General features: G+C 38.1%; 1 long non-coding RNA gene across 1 annotated transcript in view; it reads right to left on the reverse strand.

Annotated features, from left to right (window-relative positions):
* Positions 1-2,736: 2,736 nt before the first annotated feature.
* Positions 2,737-16,945, reverse strand: part of LOC147371394 (uncharacterized) — a 40,635-nt gene continuing 26,426 nt past the window's right edge. The window contains exons 2-4 of the long non-coding RNA XR_015163488.1: positions 15,550-15,631; positions 14,339-14,399; positions 2,737-4,816 (exon numbers count right to left, since the gene is read on the reverse strand). This is a non-coding gene — a long non-coding RNA (uncharacterized LOC147371394). The remainder of the gene's footprint in view (positions 4,817-14,338; positions 14,400-15,549; positions 15,632-16,945) is intronic.

Genomic DNA, 16,945 nt, shown 5'->3' on the forward strand with positions numbered 1-16,945 from the left:
CTCACTACAATATTTCTTGTGTTTAAACAGGCATGGCCCATGGCAGACCTAAGTCAAGAGTTGTTGAATATTGGCCCTGTAGAGTCTGATGTTCCCCAGCTTCAGGGCGTACAACATTCAATTCTTCCATGCTACGTCCTTAAATATCTAGAAGAAGCTGTCTTCACTGGTAAAGACCTGTAGTTGGCACAGGATCAAGTTCAAGTTGCTCCTTTCAGATTGATAATTTTGGAGATTTCAGTCCTCTCAGCTTTCCCTGCCATGTTCCAGGGTTCAGATTTCACCATCCCTTGTTGCTCTCTGAAGCCCCACAGATGATCCCCAGGTACCCATACAGAGAATTGCATATCCTCTTCTGTTTAAACTTTCTTGTGTTTTTTTTACTTCCATTTCTCTATCCAAAGTTTTTTTTCACCCTGCCTCTTTCTTTCAAGACTGTCATTTCCCCTTTAAATCAGTGATTTTCAAAATTTGGGAAGTTGATTACGGCCATCATAGCTTTCTATCTTTGCTGTTTTACTCAATGATTATTAACTTTACTTGATTATTAATTATTCACTTAATGACTATTATTCCAAATAATAATAAAGTCTAAAAAACCACATGGTAGTTATTTTTTTAATGTATTTAAAGAAACTTAGCATATTAAAAAACAGAGACATCATTTTGCCAACAAAGGTTCTTATAGTCAAAACTGTGGTTTTTCCAGTAGACATTTATGGATGTGAGAGTTGGACTGTAAAGAAGGCTGAGGGCCAAAGAAGTGGCGCTTTCAAACTGATGCTGGAGAAGACTCTTGAGGGGCACTTGGACAGCACGGAGATCAAGCTAGTCAATCCTAAAGGGAATCAACCTTGAATATTCACTGGAAGGACTGATGCTAAAGCTGAAGCTCCAATACTTTGGCGACCTGATGGGAAGAGTGACTCACTGGAAAATATTCTGATGCTGGGAAAGATTTAGGGCAGGAAGAGAAGGGTGTGACAAAGGATGAGATGTTTGGATGGTACCACTGACTCAATGGACATGAATTTGAGCAAACTCCGGCAGATTGTGAAGGTCAGGGTAACCTAGTGTGCTGTAGTCCATGGGGTCACAAAGAGGCGGACACAACTTAACAATATGTTTAAGTAAATAACTAGTATAGTTAACTCCTTAAATGCACGTTGCTTACTATCAATGAGACAGGCTTTACTCTTTTGGAAAATACTTAGTAATCTTACCCAGTGCTTTTAAAACTACATTTCAATACTTGATACTTAATTTGATATTAGTAATGGTTAATCCGTAACAGATGACGGGCATATCGATATTTGAGGTTTTCCTACGAGAGGCCCCATTAGTTTGTTGGGACTGGGTCAGAAACATGTCCCTAGTTTTCCATGTTTGTGAAGTCATTCAAATCTCTTTCTCAGTGTCACAGACATTCCCAATAACAGCAATCTAAAGACTAGACTAGTCTTACTTCCTTTGTGTTAAATCTACTCTGTATGGATCCTGGGCTAGTTACCTACAATGCTCTTATTGGATAAAGTTACCTGGAATGTTATTTTCTAATACCCTGGAAATCCAGCATTGGTGGTAGTTGGTTAGTCACTAAGTCGTGTTTGACTGTAGTCTGCCAGGCTCCTCTGTCCATGGGATTTCCTAGGCAAGGATACTGGAATGAATTGCCATTTTCAACTCCAGAGTATCTTCCTGACCCAGGGATCGAACATGACTCACCTGCAGTACAGGTGGATTCTTTACCAACTGAACCTTCAGAGAAGCCTTAAATCCAACTTTAGACTTGCCTAATAGATTCCCTTAATATTGCCTTATCTTATTTACAAGGTTGCCCCCCAGTAGTTTCTTTAACAGTGAAGACTCTTACCTATCCGTATACTTAGAAATTTCTTAGGTCAGGTTCATCAGAAAGTAGATCCTAAGACAAATCTTTCTGGCATAAAGGTTGATTGGAAAAATAGCTCAGAAACAGCCCTCATAAAGGAGAGAGGGAAGCAGAGTTGTAAGGGAGATAGGGAAGACACCCTTATAAGGGAGAGAGGGAAGACAGAAAAAGTTGATCTGTGTTGAGGTCACAACTGCAATACTGGCAGATCCGATGGAAAGCTCTGGAGCTGAGTGAACTTTAGACTTGACTCCAATTCAGCAAAGCAGCTGAACTCCTGTACCCCAATAGCAGCCAGATAGCGTGTAAGTTGTCTCTGAGAAGTGACTTGACCTTGTGCAAGGTAACGACCTTCACCATAGGACCACCTTGTGAACCATCAGATGACAGAAGTTCTGGAAGCACAGAAATCAGTGCCTCAGTACTAAAGAGGAGACCTGGGCAATGACTCACAACGTCCACCCCAAGAGCTTGCTCTCCTATAATATAGGAAAATGCAAACTGAGTTTTTATATGAATCAAGCTCACATTTTCCATTATTTTGAAAGTGTCTTTGTAATTGTGTATCTCACTAAACCATGAGTTGATTGAAGGTCAGGGACAGGACTTTTCCACTTTTAATTTCTGACATCTGGCACAATATGTATATAGCTGTTCAAAAATTGTTAAAATATTGAAACTAAAAAACTGGACATTTGACACAAGTCCATAAATAAGCAAATTACAAAAGATTAAGAATACAACTGAACTTTGAGCAAACATTAGGGTTACTGGGCCCTCTATATACTTGGGTTCTCTGTACCCTAATTTCCTTTACCTCTGCAGATTCAATGAATCACAGATACTGTGGTTAAGTAATATGTATTTATTGAAAAAAATAATGTATAAGTAGACCCTTGAAGTTCAAACCTTTATTGTTCACAGGACAGCTTAGCATAGTTCAGTCACTTAGTCGTGTCCAACTATTTGCAACCCCATGGACTGCAGCACACCAAGCTTCCCTGTTCATCACCAAGTCCTGGAGCTTGCTCAAACTCATGTTCATGGAGTTGGTGATGCCATCCAACCATCTTATCCTCTGTCATCCTCTTTGCCTCCTGCTTTCAATCTTTCCCAGCACCAGGGTCTTTTCAAATGAGTCAGTTCTTTGCATCAGGTGGCCAAAGTATTGGAACTTCAGCTTCAGCATCAGTCCTTCCACTGCATATTCAGGACTAATTTCTTTTAAGATGGACTGGTTGGATCTCCTTGCAGTCCAAGGACTCCCAAGAGTCTTCCTTGGCACCACAGTTCAAAAGCATCAATTCTTTGGTGCTCAGCTTTGGTTATGGTCCAACTCTCACATCCATACATGGCTACTGGAGAAATCATAGCTTTGACTAAATGGATCTTGGTCAGCAAAGTAATGTCTCTGCTTTTTAATATGCCATCTAGGTTGGTCATCGGGGAAGGCAATGGCACCCCACTCCAGTACTCTTGCTTGGAAAATCCCATGGACTGAGGAGCCTGTTAGGCTGCAATCCATGGGGTCGCTAAGAGTCGGACACGACTGAGCGACTTCACTTTCGCTTTTCACTTTCATGCATTGGAGAAGGAAATGGCAGCCCACTCCAGTGTTCTTGCCTGGAGAATCCCAGGGACAGGGGAGCCTGGTGGGCTGCCGTCTTTGGGGTTGCACAGAGTCGGAAACGACTGAAGTGACTTAGCATAGGTTGATCATAGCTTTTCTTCCAAGAAGCAAGTGAAGTGGCTCAGTCATGTCCAACTCTTTGTGACCCCATGGACTGTAGACTACCAGGCTCCTCCATCCATGGGATTTTCCAGGCAAGAATACTAAAGTGGGTTGCCATTTCCTTCTCCAGAGGATCTTCCTGACCCAGGGATCGAACCTGGGTCTCCCACATTGTAGGCAGATGCTTTACCATCTGAGCCACCGGGGAATTTCATGGCTGCAGTCACCATCTGCAGTGATTTGGGAGCCCAAGAAAATAAAGTCCACACTGTTTCCATTGTTTCCCCACCTATTTGCCATGAAGTGATGGGACTGGATGCCGTGATCTTTGTTTTCTGAATGTTGAGCTTTAAGCCAACTTTTTCACTCTCCTCTTTCACTTTCATCAAGAGGCTTTTTAGTTCCTCTTCACTTTCTGGCATAAGTGTGGTGTCATCTGCATATCTGAGGTTATTGAAATTTCTCCTGGCGATCTTGATTCCAGCTTGGGCTTCCTCCAGCCTGGCATTTTGCATGATGTACTCTGCATATAAGTGAAATAAACAGGGTGACCATATGTAGTCTTAACATACTCGTTTCCCAATTTGGAACCAGACCATTGTTCCATGTCCATTTCTAACTGTTGCATCTTGACCTGCATACAGATTTCTCCAGAGGCAGATCAGGTGGTCTGGTATTCCCATATCTTTAAGAATTTTCCACAGTTTGTTGTGATCTACACAGTCAAAGGCTTTGGCATAGTCAATAAAGCAGAAGTAGATGTTTTTCTGGAACTCTCTTGCTTTTTCGATGATTCAGCGGATGTTGGCAGTTTGATCTCTGGTTCCTCTGCTTTTTCTAAATCTAGCTTGAATATCTGAAAGTTCACAGTTCCTGTACTATTGAAGCCTGGCTTGGAGAATTTTGAGTGAGCATTACTTTGCTAGCGTGTGAGATGAGTGCAATTGTGTGGTAGTTTGAACATGCTTTGGCATTGCCTTTCTTTGGGAATGGAATGAAAACTGATCATTTCCAGTCCTGTGGCCACTGCTGAGTTTTCCAAATTTGCTGGCATACTGTGTGCAGCACTTTCACAGCATCACCTTCCAGGATTTGAAGGAGTTCAGCCTGAATTCCATCACTTCCTCTAGCTTTGTTCATAGTTATCCTTGAGTTCACACTCAAGGATGTCTGGCACTCTGTTCAAGGGACAACTGTATATAAAAATCACAAATTTAGTTAAAAGACTTATACATGACTGTTTATATATTATAGCATTTTATTATCAAATGTGATGAAGTGTAATCTAACCCAAGGATTTTCAAGCATGCTAACACTTAAGGGGTAAGGAAAGAGGTAGCTGATTCTCCCCTAATCCTCCCCTGCATTTGCAACAATACTGAAATTTTATGTCCACATCATCCCTTCACTGAAAAAAAGTCCTTAAAGAGCTAATGGTTCTCAATAGTTATTTCATATAACTGTTGAAAAAAACACAGTGCTTTAATCTGTGAAGGCTGCTCTAACAAATGTCAGGGACTGGATGGCTTATAAACGAGAGACATTTATTTCTTACTCTTCTGGTGGCTGGGATGTCCAAAATCAAGGCTCCAGAGACTGTGTATTTGGTGAGGACTTGCTTCCTGATTCATGGGCAATTGTAGTTTTGCTATAACCTACATGGCAGAAGCGGCAAGGGACCTTCTCTGTCACCTGATTTATAAGAGCACTAATCCCCATCATGAGGGAATCACCCTCATGATCTAATCACTCTCAAATTCCCCACCTCTTAATGCCATCACCTTGAAAATTAGATTTCAATATATGAGTTTTGAGGGGCTACAACCATTGAGCTTATAACAGGCTTTATTATAATTTCTCATATTTACAAACAGCTCTAAAGTAAAACAATTATAAGAATATACAAATTAGACATTATTATCATGTCATTTTTCAAAAAATGGCTGCTTACAAGAGTCACAAACATTTTAAAAATATTGTGTCTAGTTTCTTAAGATGAAATACATGCACTTAATGCTGTAAATTTCTTCCCATCACTGCTTTTTACTGCATTCCACAAATTTTGATAAGTTGTCTTTATATTTTTATTCTCTTCAAGTAATTTTAAACAATTATTTTCTTTGACTCAAACATTTGTCTTCTTTAACCTTAAAGTTATTAAAAAACATATTGTCTAACTTCAAATATTTGGGGATTTGACGTCTATCTTTCTGTTTGATTTGTACTGTAATCCCTTTGGGTCTGAAAGCATACTTTATGTTTTTGTATTCTCTTAAATTTGTTAAGACATATTTTATGTCCTCCCAGAGTGTGGTCAGTCTTGATGAATGCTCTATGTGAGCTTGTGAAGGATGTGTACCTTGCTGTTGTTGGCTGAAGTAGCCCATAAATATCAATTGGTTCAAATTAACTGATAGTGTTTTTCAGGTAAAATATATTCTGATTTTCTGCTTGATGGTCAGTCAGTTGCTGAAGGAACAGTGTTGAAGTCTTCAGCTACAGTAATGAATTTGTCTATTTCTCCCTTTCATCTTATCAGTTTTTGCCTCTCTTTTTTTGGACACACTCTTGTTAGGTATACACATTTAGGAGAAATTAAAATTGACTTCTTTATCATTATATAATGCCCATTTATCCATGATAACTTTCCTTCTTCTGAAGTATGCTTTATTTGGAATCAATACAGTACTTTAGTTTTCTTTTGATTATTGTTAGCACAATGTCCATTGCTCCATCCTTTTTAACCAATTGGAGATTTTATTTTTAAAGTTGACTTCCATCAGACAACATAAATTGAGTCTTGCTTTTATACCCATTCTGCCAATCTTTGAATTTAAATTGGTGCTCTGGCCACCCACGTTGAGAGTTATTCTTAATACAGTTGGATTAATATCTAACATGTTTGTAACTTTGTTCTATTCATTGAATTTATTCTTTTTCCCCTTTTCCTGCCTTATCTGCTAATAAATGAACATCCAATATGATTCCCTTTTACTTCACATCTTAGCACATAAATTAGTTTTTTTTTAATGTTGCATTTGCCTTAGATTTTCCAATATACATTTTCTTTAACTGCCCTGTCTGATAGTCTTTATATATATATAAAGCAGCAACAACCACAAAGAATTATATATAATTTTTTTAATGTATTTACTTATGGCTGTGATGGTTCTTTGTGGTTGTTGCTGCTTGGGCTTTTCTCTGGTTTCGGTGATCGGGGGCTACTCATGGGGCTTCTCTTTATGGTGGCTCCTCTTGTTTCTGAGCACAGGCTCCAGGTCATGCGGGCTTCAGTAGTTACAGCACATGGGCTCAGTAGTTGTGGCTCCTGGGCTTTAGAGCATAGGCTCAACTGTTGTGATGCTTGGGCTTAGTTTGCCCCATGGCATGTATGGCCTTCCTGGATAAAGGATTACCATGTTTCCCATCTTGGCAGGTGGACTTTTTTTTTTACTACTGAGCCATCAAGGAAGCCTCCCAATATGCATGGAATGATACTCGACCACTTCACTTGTAGCAACAGAATATTTCCAATCCCTGTTTCTTCTCCCTGTGACATTGCTGTCATTCACTATCTATCCATAGGCTATACTCACACAGAACATTGTTGCTATTATTACTTGAAATACAGTTATCTTTTATATTAAATAAGAATAAGAAAAATAAAATATTTTTAATCTTTTTTTTCTCTGACATGTTCTTTTCCTTTAAGTAGATTCAAGTTTGTGGTGTATCTCATCTTTCTTCTGCTAAGCCCCCCAATATACATTTTTAATTAATCTAATTGTCATTAAAATACTAGACCACTTCACTTGTAGCAACAGAATATTTCCAATCCCTGTTTCTTCTCCCTGTGACACTGCTGTCATTCATTATTTATCCATAGGCTATACTCACATGGAACATTGTTACTATTATTACTTGAAACACAGTTATCTTTTATATTAAATAAGAATAAGAAAAATAAAATATTTTTTAATCTTTAAAAAAAAATTTTTTTCTCTGACATGTTCTTTTCCTTTAAATAGATTCAAGTTTGTGGTGTATATCATCTTCCTTCTGGTTAAGAAATCTTTTAACTTTTTTTTGCATACAGGTATGCTAATAATGGGGTTTCCCTCATAGCTCAGTTGGTAAAGAATCCGCCTGCAATGTAGGAGACCCTGGTTCGATCCCTGGGTCAGAAAGATCCACTGGAGAAGGGATAGGCTACCCACTCCAGTATTCTTGGGCTTCCCTTGAGGCTCAGCTGGTAAAGAATCCACCTGCAATGTGGGAGACCTGGGTTTGATTCCTGGATTGGGAAGATACCCTGGAGAAGGGAAAGGCTGGCCACTCCAGTATTCTGGCCTGGAGAATTCCATGGTTTGTATAGTCCATGGGGTTGCAAAGAGTCGGACATGACTGAGCGACTCACACTATGCTAATGATGAATTCCTTCAGTTTTTGTTTGTCTTAGGAAGTTTTTATATTTCTCTTTCACTTTAGAGAGTAATCTTTCTGGATACAGAATTCTTGGCTGGTTCTTTTTATTTTTCTTTCAACACTGAAGATCCTACCTTCTTTCTTGCATAATTTCTGACAAAAAGTCCATTGTATCTTTGTTCCTTTGTAAGTAAGGTTTATTTTCCCTTCTCTAGATTCTTTTAAGATTTTTTTTTTTCTGTCTTTCTCTCTTTATGTTGGAGGATGCTGCTGCTGCTAAGTTGCTTCAGTCGTGTCCGACTCTGTGCGACCCCATAGACGGAAGCCCACCAGGCTTCAGCATCCCTGGGATTCTCCAGGCAAGAACACTGGAGTGGGTTGCCATTTCCTTCTCCAATGCATGAAAGTGAAAAGTAAAAGTGAAGTCACTCAGTCTTTTCCGACCCCTAGTGACCCCCATGGACTGTAGCCTCCGTCCATGGGATTTTCTAGGCAAGAGTACTGGGGTGGGTTGCCATTGCCTTCTCCATTTGGAGGATGAGGGTTTCTTAATATTATGTGTGTGGAAGTAGTGTTTTGGTACTTATTTTTGTTCTGACTTTCATGGATGTGTGGTTTGGTGTCTATCATAAAGTTTGGGAGCTTCTCAGCCATTATTACTTCAAATATTCCTTCTTATTGTGGTATGCCAGTTATGTGTATCTTATATCTTTTGACATTATTCCACAGGTTTTGGATGTTCTGGGTTTGGGTTTTTTTCCCTTCTTTTTGAATTTCATTTTGGGAAGTTTATATTGATCTGTCTTCAAGCTCACTGATGCTTTCCTCAGATTTATCTAGTTTATTGATGAACTTATCATAGGCATTCTTAATGTCTATTATAGGGTTGGGTATTTCTAGCATTTCCTTTGAATTCTTCCTCAGAGTTTGTAGCTCTTTGCTTACTTTACCCAAGTGTTCTTGCACATTATCTAACTTTTTAAATTAGAGCTCATAATGTTTTGCCAAGAGTTTTAAAACATTTCCTGTGATAATTTTAACATCTGTGTTACATTTGAGTCTAGTTCTGAAGCTTACTTTATCTCTTTAAACTATTTTTTCTTGCTTTTTGTCATATATTAAACAAAGATTACACATCCCCTTCCCATTCCAGAGCCTTTAGGGGATCTTCACCAGATCTTCAACTGAAATCTGGTAGATTTTCTAGAGGTAAAACCCACAAAAGGTCCCCTAAGACCTCAAAACCTAAGAATTTCTCATTTTCATGCTAAGTCGCAGAATTAATACTTAAATGTTGGCCCTGATGCTGGAAAAGATTGGGGGCAGGAGGAGAAGGGAGTGACAGAAGATGGGATGATTGGATGGCATCAACCAACTCAATGGACATGTGTATGAGCAAACTCTGGGAGATAGTGAAGGACAGGGAAGTTGCAGTCCATGAATTGCAAAAAGTCAGACACGACTTACTGGCTGAACAACAAACAACAACAATCAGTTTATGGCTACCTCTGCGTCTGCTCTAGTTAGCAGATTCCAAACTGCAAATCTCTGAATTCATCTGTCTAAGGCAATGACAACCCACTCCAATATTCTTGCTTGTGAAATCCCATGGACAGAGGAACCTGGCAGGCTATAGTCTACAGGGTTGCAAAGAGTCAGACATGACTGAGAAACTAAAAAATAACAACAAAGCCAGTATAGTATTTTCCCTGAAACCTGCATTGTCTGATGAGTTCAAGAAAAGTCATTAATATTCTTTTTAAAAATTGTAATAGCAGTTATTTTCAAGCTCTTTACATGTTATTGCTAAAACTAGAAACCTCTTAGTTCTTTTAGGTGAGTGAACTTTGTCTTTCTTTCTAGTTTCTAAATTTCTGTTGCTGTAGTCTTAGTTCTTCTTTTCATTGTCTTTTTTTGATGTTGACTCATTTTTTTTAACATTTTTATGGGATTTGGTGAAAAGTAGAGGTTAATACATTTGTTCAATTTCCCACCCAATTCTTTCAACTTTACCATTATATTCCCTCAGAACTCCGTGAAACATAGTTTCCTCAATTAGGTCAGTAAGTATATTAGTTCCTAGAATCATTACTTTGTTCACTTTTATATATTCAGGGCCAAGACAGTGCTTGGTAAATAATAAGTACCTCAAAAACTTGTTCTAAGTGAATGGGTAGATGACTAAATGGCTGAATGAATGAATGGCTACTTTCTTTACTGCAGTTACAGGTATGCCGAGAAGAGTCTTCTCCTCAAACCACCTCATCATTGGTCTGCTTGTGCTGGAAGCTCCTTTGGAGCTTCATAGGTGTCGGTCTGAAAGCATTTTCTTGTTTCTGGAGTTATGTGTTCATGTTGAATGATGGGAGAAATGAGAGAGAAGACAATATCATGTAACATTCCAGTAGAAAATTTGCATGAACCTAAATAAAATTGTTTGAAAACTGTCAAAACTGGCCGAAGTCAAATGTTTGTCTTGATAAGATATTCTTCTTGTAATACCTTGAGGGGAAAGCAAAATGTCTTTAATATTATCTTTTTTCTTGTCACAATTATACTTGCAAATATTTTTAAAATGCTAAATTATTACTTTTACTGAAGAATTTCCATATCTCATTTGTTACTCTAATGTCTGGCACAGAGATAGTTTTTAATAAATAATATTTTCTAATTGATCAAATGAATGCATTCATTCACACCTTGTGTTGAGGGATGTGTATTTATTATAGATTTCTGCTCTAGAACAGAAGTTAGCAAATTTTTTCTAGGTAAAGGGCCAGGTATTAAATATTTTTTATTTGTGGGCCATAAATCCCTGTTGTAACTGTTCACCTCTGGTATTGTAGAGCAAAAGCAGCCACAGCCATGTGTAAATGAATAACATCATTGCATGCTAATAAAACTTTATTTGAAAAATTAAGAAGTGGGCTGGATTTGAGCCATGTACCCTGGCTTGGCTATCCCTACATTAGAGTCCAGATATTTGACCCAGATATATACTCTATACTTTTATATTCCTCTTTCTACTGAACATTCCTTCTGGGATGTCCATAGGTACCTCAATCTCAGCATGCTGAAAACTGATTTTATCATTATTCACCTGCTTTGAAGTGTTCCCTGTATATTTTCTACCTCAAGAAATGACAAAACTTTCTCCTCAACTAATAAACAATCTAAGATTGCCTATGTTCACTTAGTTGTTTTTTTTGTTTTGTCTTGTTCCTTCATCTGGAATATGTTTCTTTACTATTTTATTTTGTTTAATAGAGACCAATATCCCTTTCATTTTATAGGATAACATTTTAACAAGTTGTGTGTGTGTGTGTGTTCAGTTGCTCAGTCATGTCTGACTCTTTGTGACCCTATGGACTATAGCCCACCAGACTTCTCTGTCCAGGGGATTTTCCCAGCAAGATTACTGGAATGGGTTACCATTTCCTCCTCTGGGTGATCTGCCCAACCCAGGGATCAAATCTATGTCTCCAGTATCTCCTGCATTGCAGGCAGATTCTTTACTGTTGAGTAACCAGGGAAGCCCCTATTTTAAAAAGTAAGATACATGAAAATAGGATTTGAAATCAGCTATGTTTTAAAAGACATATGACCATGATTTCCTTTAAATTTTATCACTATATTTCTTTTTTTTTATTTTATTTTATTTTTAAACTTTACATAATTGTATTAGTTTTGCCAAATATCAAAATGAATCTGCCACAGGTATACATGTGTTCCCCATCCTGAACCCTCCTCCCTCCTCCCTCCCCATACCATCCTTCTGGGTCGTCCCAGTGCACTAGCCCCAAGCATCCAGTATCGTGCATCGAACCTGGACTGGCATCTCGTTTCATACATGATATTTTACATGTTTCAATGCCATTCTCCCAAATCTCCCCACTCTCTCCCTCTCCCACAGAGTCCATAAGACTGTTCTATACATCATTGTCTCTTTTGCTGTCTCGTACACAGGGTAATTGTTACCATCTTTCTAAATTCCATATATATGTGTTAGTATACTGTATTGGTGCTTTTCCTTCTGGCTTACTTCACTCTGTATAATAGGCTCCAGTTTCATCCACCTCATTAGAACTGATTCAAATGTATTCTTTTTAATGGCTGAGTAATACTCCATTGTGTATATGTACCACTGCTTTCTTATCCATTCATCTGCTGATGGACATCTAGGTTGCTTCCATGTCCTGGCTATTATAAACAGTGCTGTGATGAACATTGGGGTACACGTGTCTCTTTCCCTTCTGGTTTCCTCAGTGTGTATGCCCAGCAATGGGATTGCTGGATCATAAGGCAGTTCTATTTCCAGTTTTTTAAGGAATCTCCACACTGTTCTCCATAGTGGCTGTACTAGTTTGCATTCCCACCAACAGTGTAAGAGGGTTCCCTTTTCTCCACACCCTCTCCAGCATTTATTATTTGTAGACTTTTGGATCGCAGCCATTCTGACTGGTGTGACATGTTACCTCATAGTGGTTTTGATTTGCATTTCTCTGATAATGAGTGATGTTGAGCATCTTTTCATGTGTTTGTTAGCCATCTGTATGTCTTCTTTGGAGAAATGTCTATTTAGTTCTTTGGCCCATTTTTTGATTGGGTCATTTATTTTTCTGGAGTTGAGCTGTAGGAGTTGCTTATATATTTTTGAGATTAGTTGTTTGTCAGTTGCTTCATTTGCTATTATTTTCTCCCATTCTGAAGGCTGTCTTTTCACCTTGCTAATAGTTTCCTTTGATGTGCAGAAGCTTTTAAGGTTAATTAGGTCCCATTTGTTTATTTTTGCTTTTATTTCCAATATTCTGGGAGGTGGGTCATAGAGGATCCTGCTGTGATGTATGTCGGAGAGTGTTTTGCCTATGGTCTCCTCTAGGAGTTTTATAGTTTCTGGTCTTATGTTTAGATCTTTAATCCATTTTGAGTTTATTTTTGTGTATGGTGTTAGAAAGTGTTCTAGTTTCATTCTTTTACAAGTGGTTGACCAGATTTCCCAGCACCACCTGTTAAAGAGATTGTCTTTAATCCATTGTATATTCTTGCCTCCTTTGTCAAAGATAAGGTGTCCATATGTGCGTGGATTTATCTCTGGGCTTTCTATTTTGTTCCATTGATCAATATTTCTGTCTTTGTGCCAGTACCATACTGTCTTGATAACTGTGGCTTTGTAGTAGAGCCTGAAGTCAGTGTATTTCTATGACAGTGGATATCTATGACTATGTTTGGAAATAGTATAAAAAGCCAAAATTTGAAAAGTTGTGAATGTCAAATCTATAACCAAATGGTCTTACCATACATCTTATCCCCATAATGAGTTTTGGTTTTTATATATGAAAGCATAAAGATAAGGAATATATTTATTCATGCATATGTAAAATTTCTATTTTTGAAATGTTATGCTTTATTGAGGGAACATAAAAATTGATGGGTTAAGATTTTTATAATACTGTTTTGAGCATAACATTATATATTATTTAAATTATTAACTTGAGGTACCATATTTCTTACCAATTGGTTGTCTTTTTCCCTCATTGCTTAATTTAGTTAGTAATTATTGACCAAACCTGCTTGCTCTCTAAAAGAAATCCATTTCCCCATATGTTTGTGTGAACTGAACATGATGTTTGTGTGAGGCTATTAATCATGAAGACACATAATTTATGTATTTGGGGTGTGTGTGTGTGTATCTCAGTCACCGAGTCATGTCTGACTCTTTTGCGACCCTACGGACTGTAACCCATCAGGCTCCTCTGTCCATGGGATTCTTCAGGCAAGAACACTGGAGTTGGTTGCCATTTCCTCCTCCAGGGGATCTTCTGGACCCACGGGTTGAACTTGCATCTCCTGCACTGGCAAACAGATTCTTTACCACTGAGCCACCTGGGAAGCCCTTATGTATTTGGACAGACGCATTAATGCATGTTTTCACTTGAAGTTAAATTTAAACCCAGAAGATAACAGTAAATTTACTCAGCTGTATCTTTTTTCACATACAAAATTTGTAAAGTAAGACTTTTAAAACATGAAATTCATGTTAAAGGACCTAAAAGTACCCATGGGTCATGATCTGGAGTGAGATGTTCCTGGAGTCAGGGGAACATCCATACTCAGCTTTCAGTTCTTCAAAAATAGCTGTGAATTTGTGAAAACAATGTCTCCTATTTATTAATACCACCTTTGTTTACCCTGTATGTGTTTTTCCTGGATGATTGCTCAAAATTTTGCAAGTTAGCCTGTGAATGAATACATAAGAAAATATTTATCACTAATCACATGCGCTCACTCACTTAAGGGAATTTCCATTTCATAGATGAGTGTGTTCCAGATGTGTTTCATAAGTTGCTTCTCCTAGAGACATTGGTAGAGAAAGAAAACTCAGATTAAATTGCCATCCCAGAAGTTCATGTTTTGTCTGAGAACAGAAGTAGGGGTCTTAGAGGGCAGAAGCCTTTTGAAATTCTTTCCAAATTTTAGCTTCCAGACAGCAAGGAGAGGCAATGGTGGCCAGAGAAGGGTGAATGAGCAAAAGAAAACATAAGGATCCAGAATTCTGGGTCAATGCATAGCCAAGCATCTCCCACAAACTAGTTTTAAAGGAGCAGCAAAAAGAATTATGTACAGATAAACTTATGTAAAGTACTCATGCATCACTGTAAATTGCTTTGAAGAGACCAAGTTTGATTCATATAATTTAGTTTCTTAATGCTCTCCCACCTGAACCCCATGATACTTTATGTTCTCTGGTTGGTGCTGGTTCCTTTCCAGGTAGAACCCAAATAAAAGGTACAATTTCAACTCAGGGGAATGGATACAAGGCAGCTCTACTTCAAAAGGTCAACTTCTGTCCTAAAGACCATAATTAGCCTAAACTATTAATAGTCACTTTTACTAGTTTCTAAAATAGAACAAGTTAGTCTTACTGTTGGATTTCTTCACAAAAGCTTTTGGTTTAGTGCTAGATTAAAAGGTAGAGTTAAATGGACACTATACGTTGCTTTGGAGTTCTTTTGCGTTGGAGTAATCTGTATTTTGGTAACCAGTTTTTACTGACAGAGCCACAGAATGACAGTGTGGTTTAAAATTGCCTACGAAGCACAATGTATTCGTGAAAAAATGTTATAGAAATACTCTGCCTTTGTCATTTTGTTCAGGGTCTCCAAAAGCTGGCATGTCACTGGGGTAAAAGGGTTGGCTCTTCCGTTGACTTTCCACCAAAACCTCCTATATAATATTTCTCAAAGCAAATTAGTGGCAAACAACTCATTTACATCAAGATATCTTTCTTACCACTCCTGCACAACTGGAATTCACGCCATGTCACCTTCTAATCCAGCCTTAGATATTAGCTTTTGATTCTGTGCTTGTTCACTTAGGTAAAGGAAGAGTGTGTTGTGGGCAAGAAGCGTTTGCCTTTCACATCTCTATTAGTGCCCTATTGCTGCTGTAACAGAGGACCACAAATCAAATGGCTTGAAACAACACACATTTATTATTTTACCATTCTGGAGGTCAGAAACCTGAAATGGTCTCACTGGTCCAAAATGAAGATGTCAGTGGGGCCATATTCCTTTCTGAAGACCCTAGGTTAGAATGGAAAAATCAGAACATTTGTGCCTTTTAGTAGTGCTGTGGCTTATTAAACATCACAAGCTGTGCCTGGCATTGTGCTCAATTGCATGTTGTTGCTAAGTCAGGTTTGACTCTTTTGTGAGCCCACCCAGGCTCCTCTGTCCATGGAATTTCCCAGGCTACAATACTGGAGTGAGTTGCCATTTCTCTTCTCCAGGGAATCTTCCCAACCCAGGGATTGAACCCATGTCTCCTGCATTGACAGGCAGATTCTTTACCACTGAGCCAGGAGCGCAGTCCCTGTGCTCAACTAGATGGAACTAAATGACTCTCAGTTCATAGGCCCTGGGGAGCGCTGCTCCATTCATTCTGTTTCCTTCCACTTTTATTCCAGACCTCCAAGTGGCAGCAAGTACTGATAAGTGGGTTTGCCTCAGTAGACCTCAAATTTTCTTTCAATGGACTATGCCACTGTTTTAAGAGAGGTTGAGGGTGTATATAAAGAACAAAGGGCATTCCCAAACTTATTTGGCCATTATCCTAAGTCATATCTTCCAATACAGTTTTTATTAGCAATAAAATTGGCATATCCATCCTATCAATTTATCTCCTATATATAAGATGAGTTTTATTTGTGACTCTCATAAACATTTAATATCCCTTCTATGTAGAAGTTCTGGATCTACTCATATCACCAGCTGGGACTCAAACATAGATCTGAGTCTTTGGTTAAGGCCTTCCTTATTCTTTACCATAAGTCACCTTTGGCTACATACTATACTTATTTTAAAGTTTAAATAATTTCATTAGCTATATCCCACACATAATAGATGTTCAATAATTGTGAAGTTTTCTCCTCCTGTTTTATGAGTAAAAGGAGAATCAAGTAAACTAGAAATTTTAAAATATTGTATAAGGTAATTTTTATATTAACCAGCCCTCAGCAAATAATTTTCAGTCTAAGAGGTACCTGATTTTTTCATTCACGAATTGGTCCCTTCATTTATACATTCAATTAGCTTTTACTTTTTCAAGAGAAATATAAGGTAACATGAATAAGACCAAATTTAGCTTTGAGAAGAACATTCATGTTTTTAAATCAGCAACATAGAAGAATGGAATTCAACTGTATCCCTGTAACTCTCAAGGCTAATATTTCTATTTTTCCCTGATATAGAATAACATAAGCAAAGAAGATGAACTGTCTGAAACTTATAATAAATAATGCCAACTCAGGTGTATAGCCATAACTTTTATTTCTCTAACCCCAACATGAATTCATCCTTGTATCTTTTGACAGTAACATACTTTGGCATAACTCTGTC

This window comes from Bos grunniens, chromosome 5 (assembly GCF_055505025.1).
Source record: "Bos grunniens cultivar Pamir isolate PY7600 chromosome 5, Bosgru_T2T1.0, whole genome shotgun sequence".
NCBI classification, from domain to species: domain Eukaryota; kingdom Metazoa; phylum Chordata; class Mammalia; order Artiodactyla; family Bovidae; genus Bos; species Bos grunniens.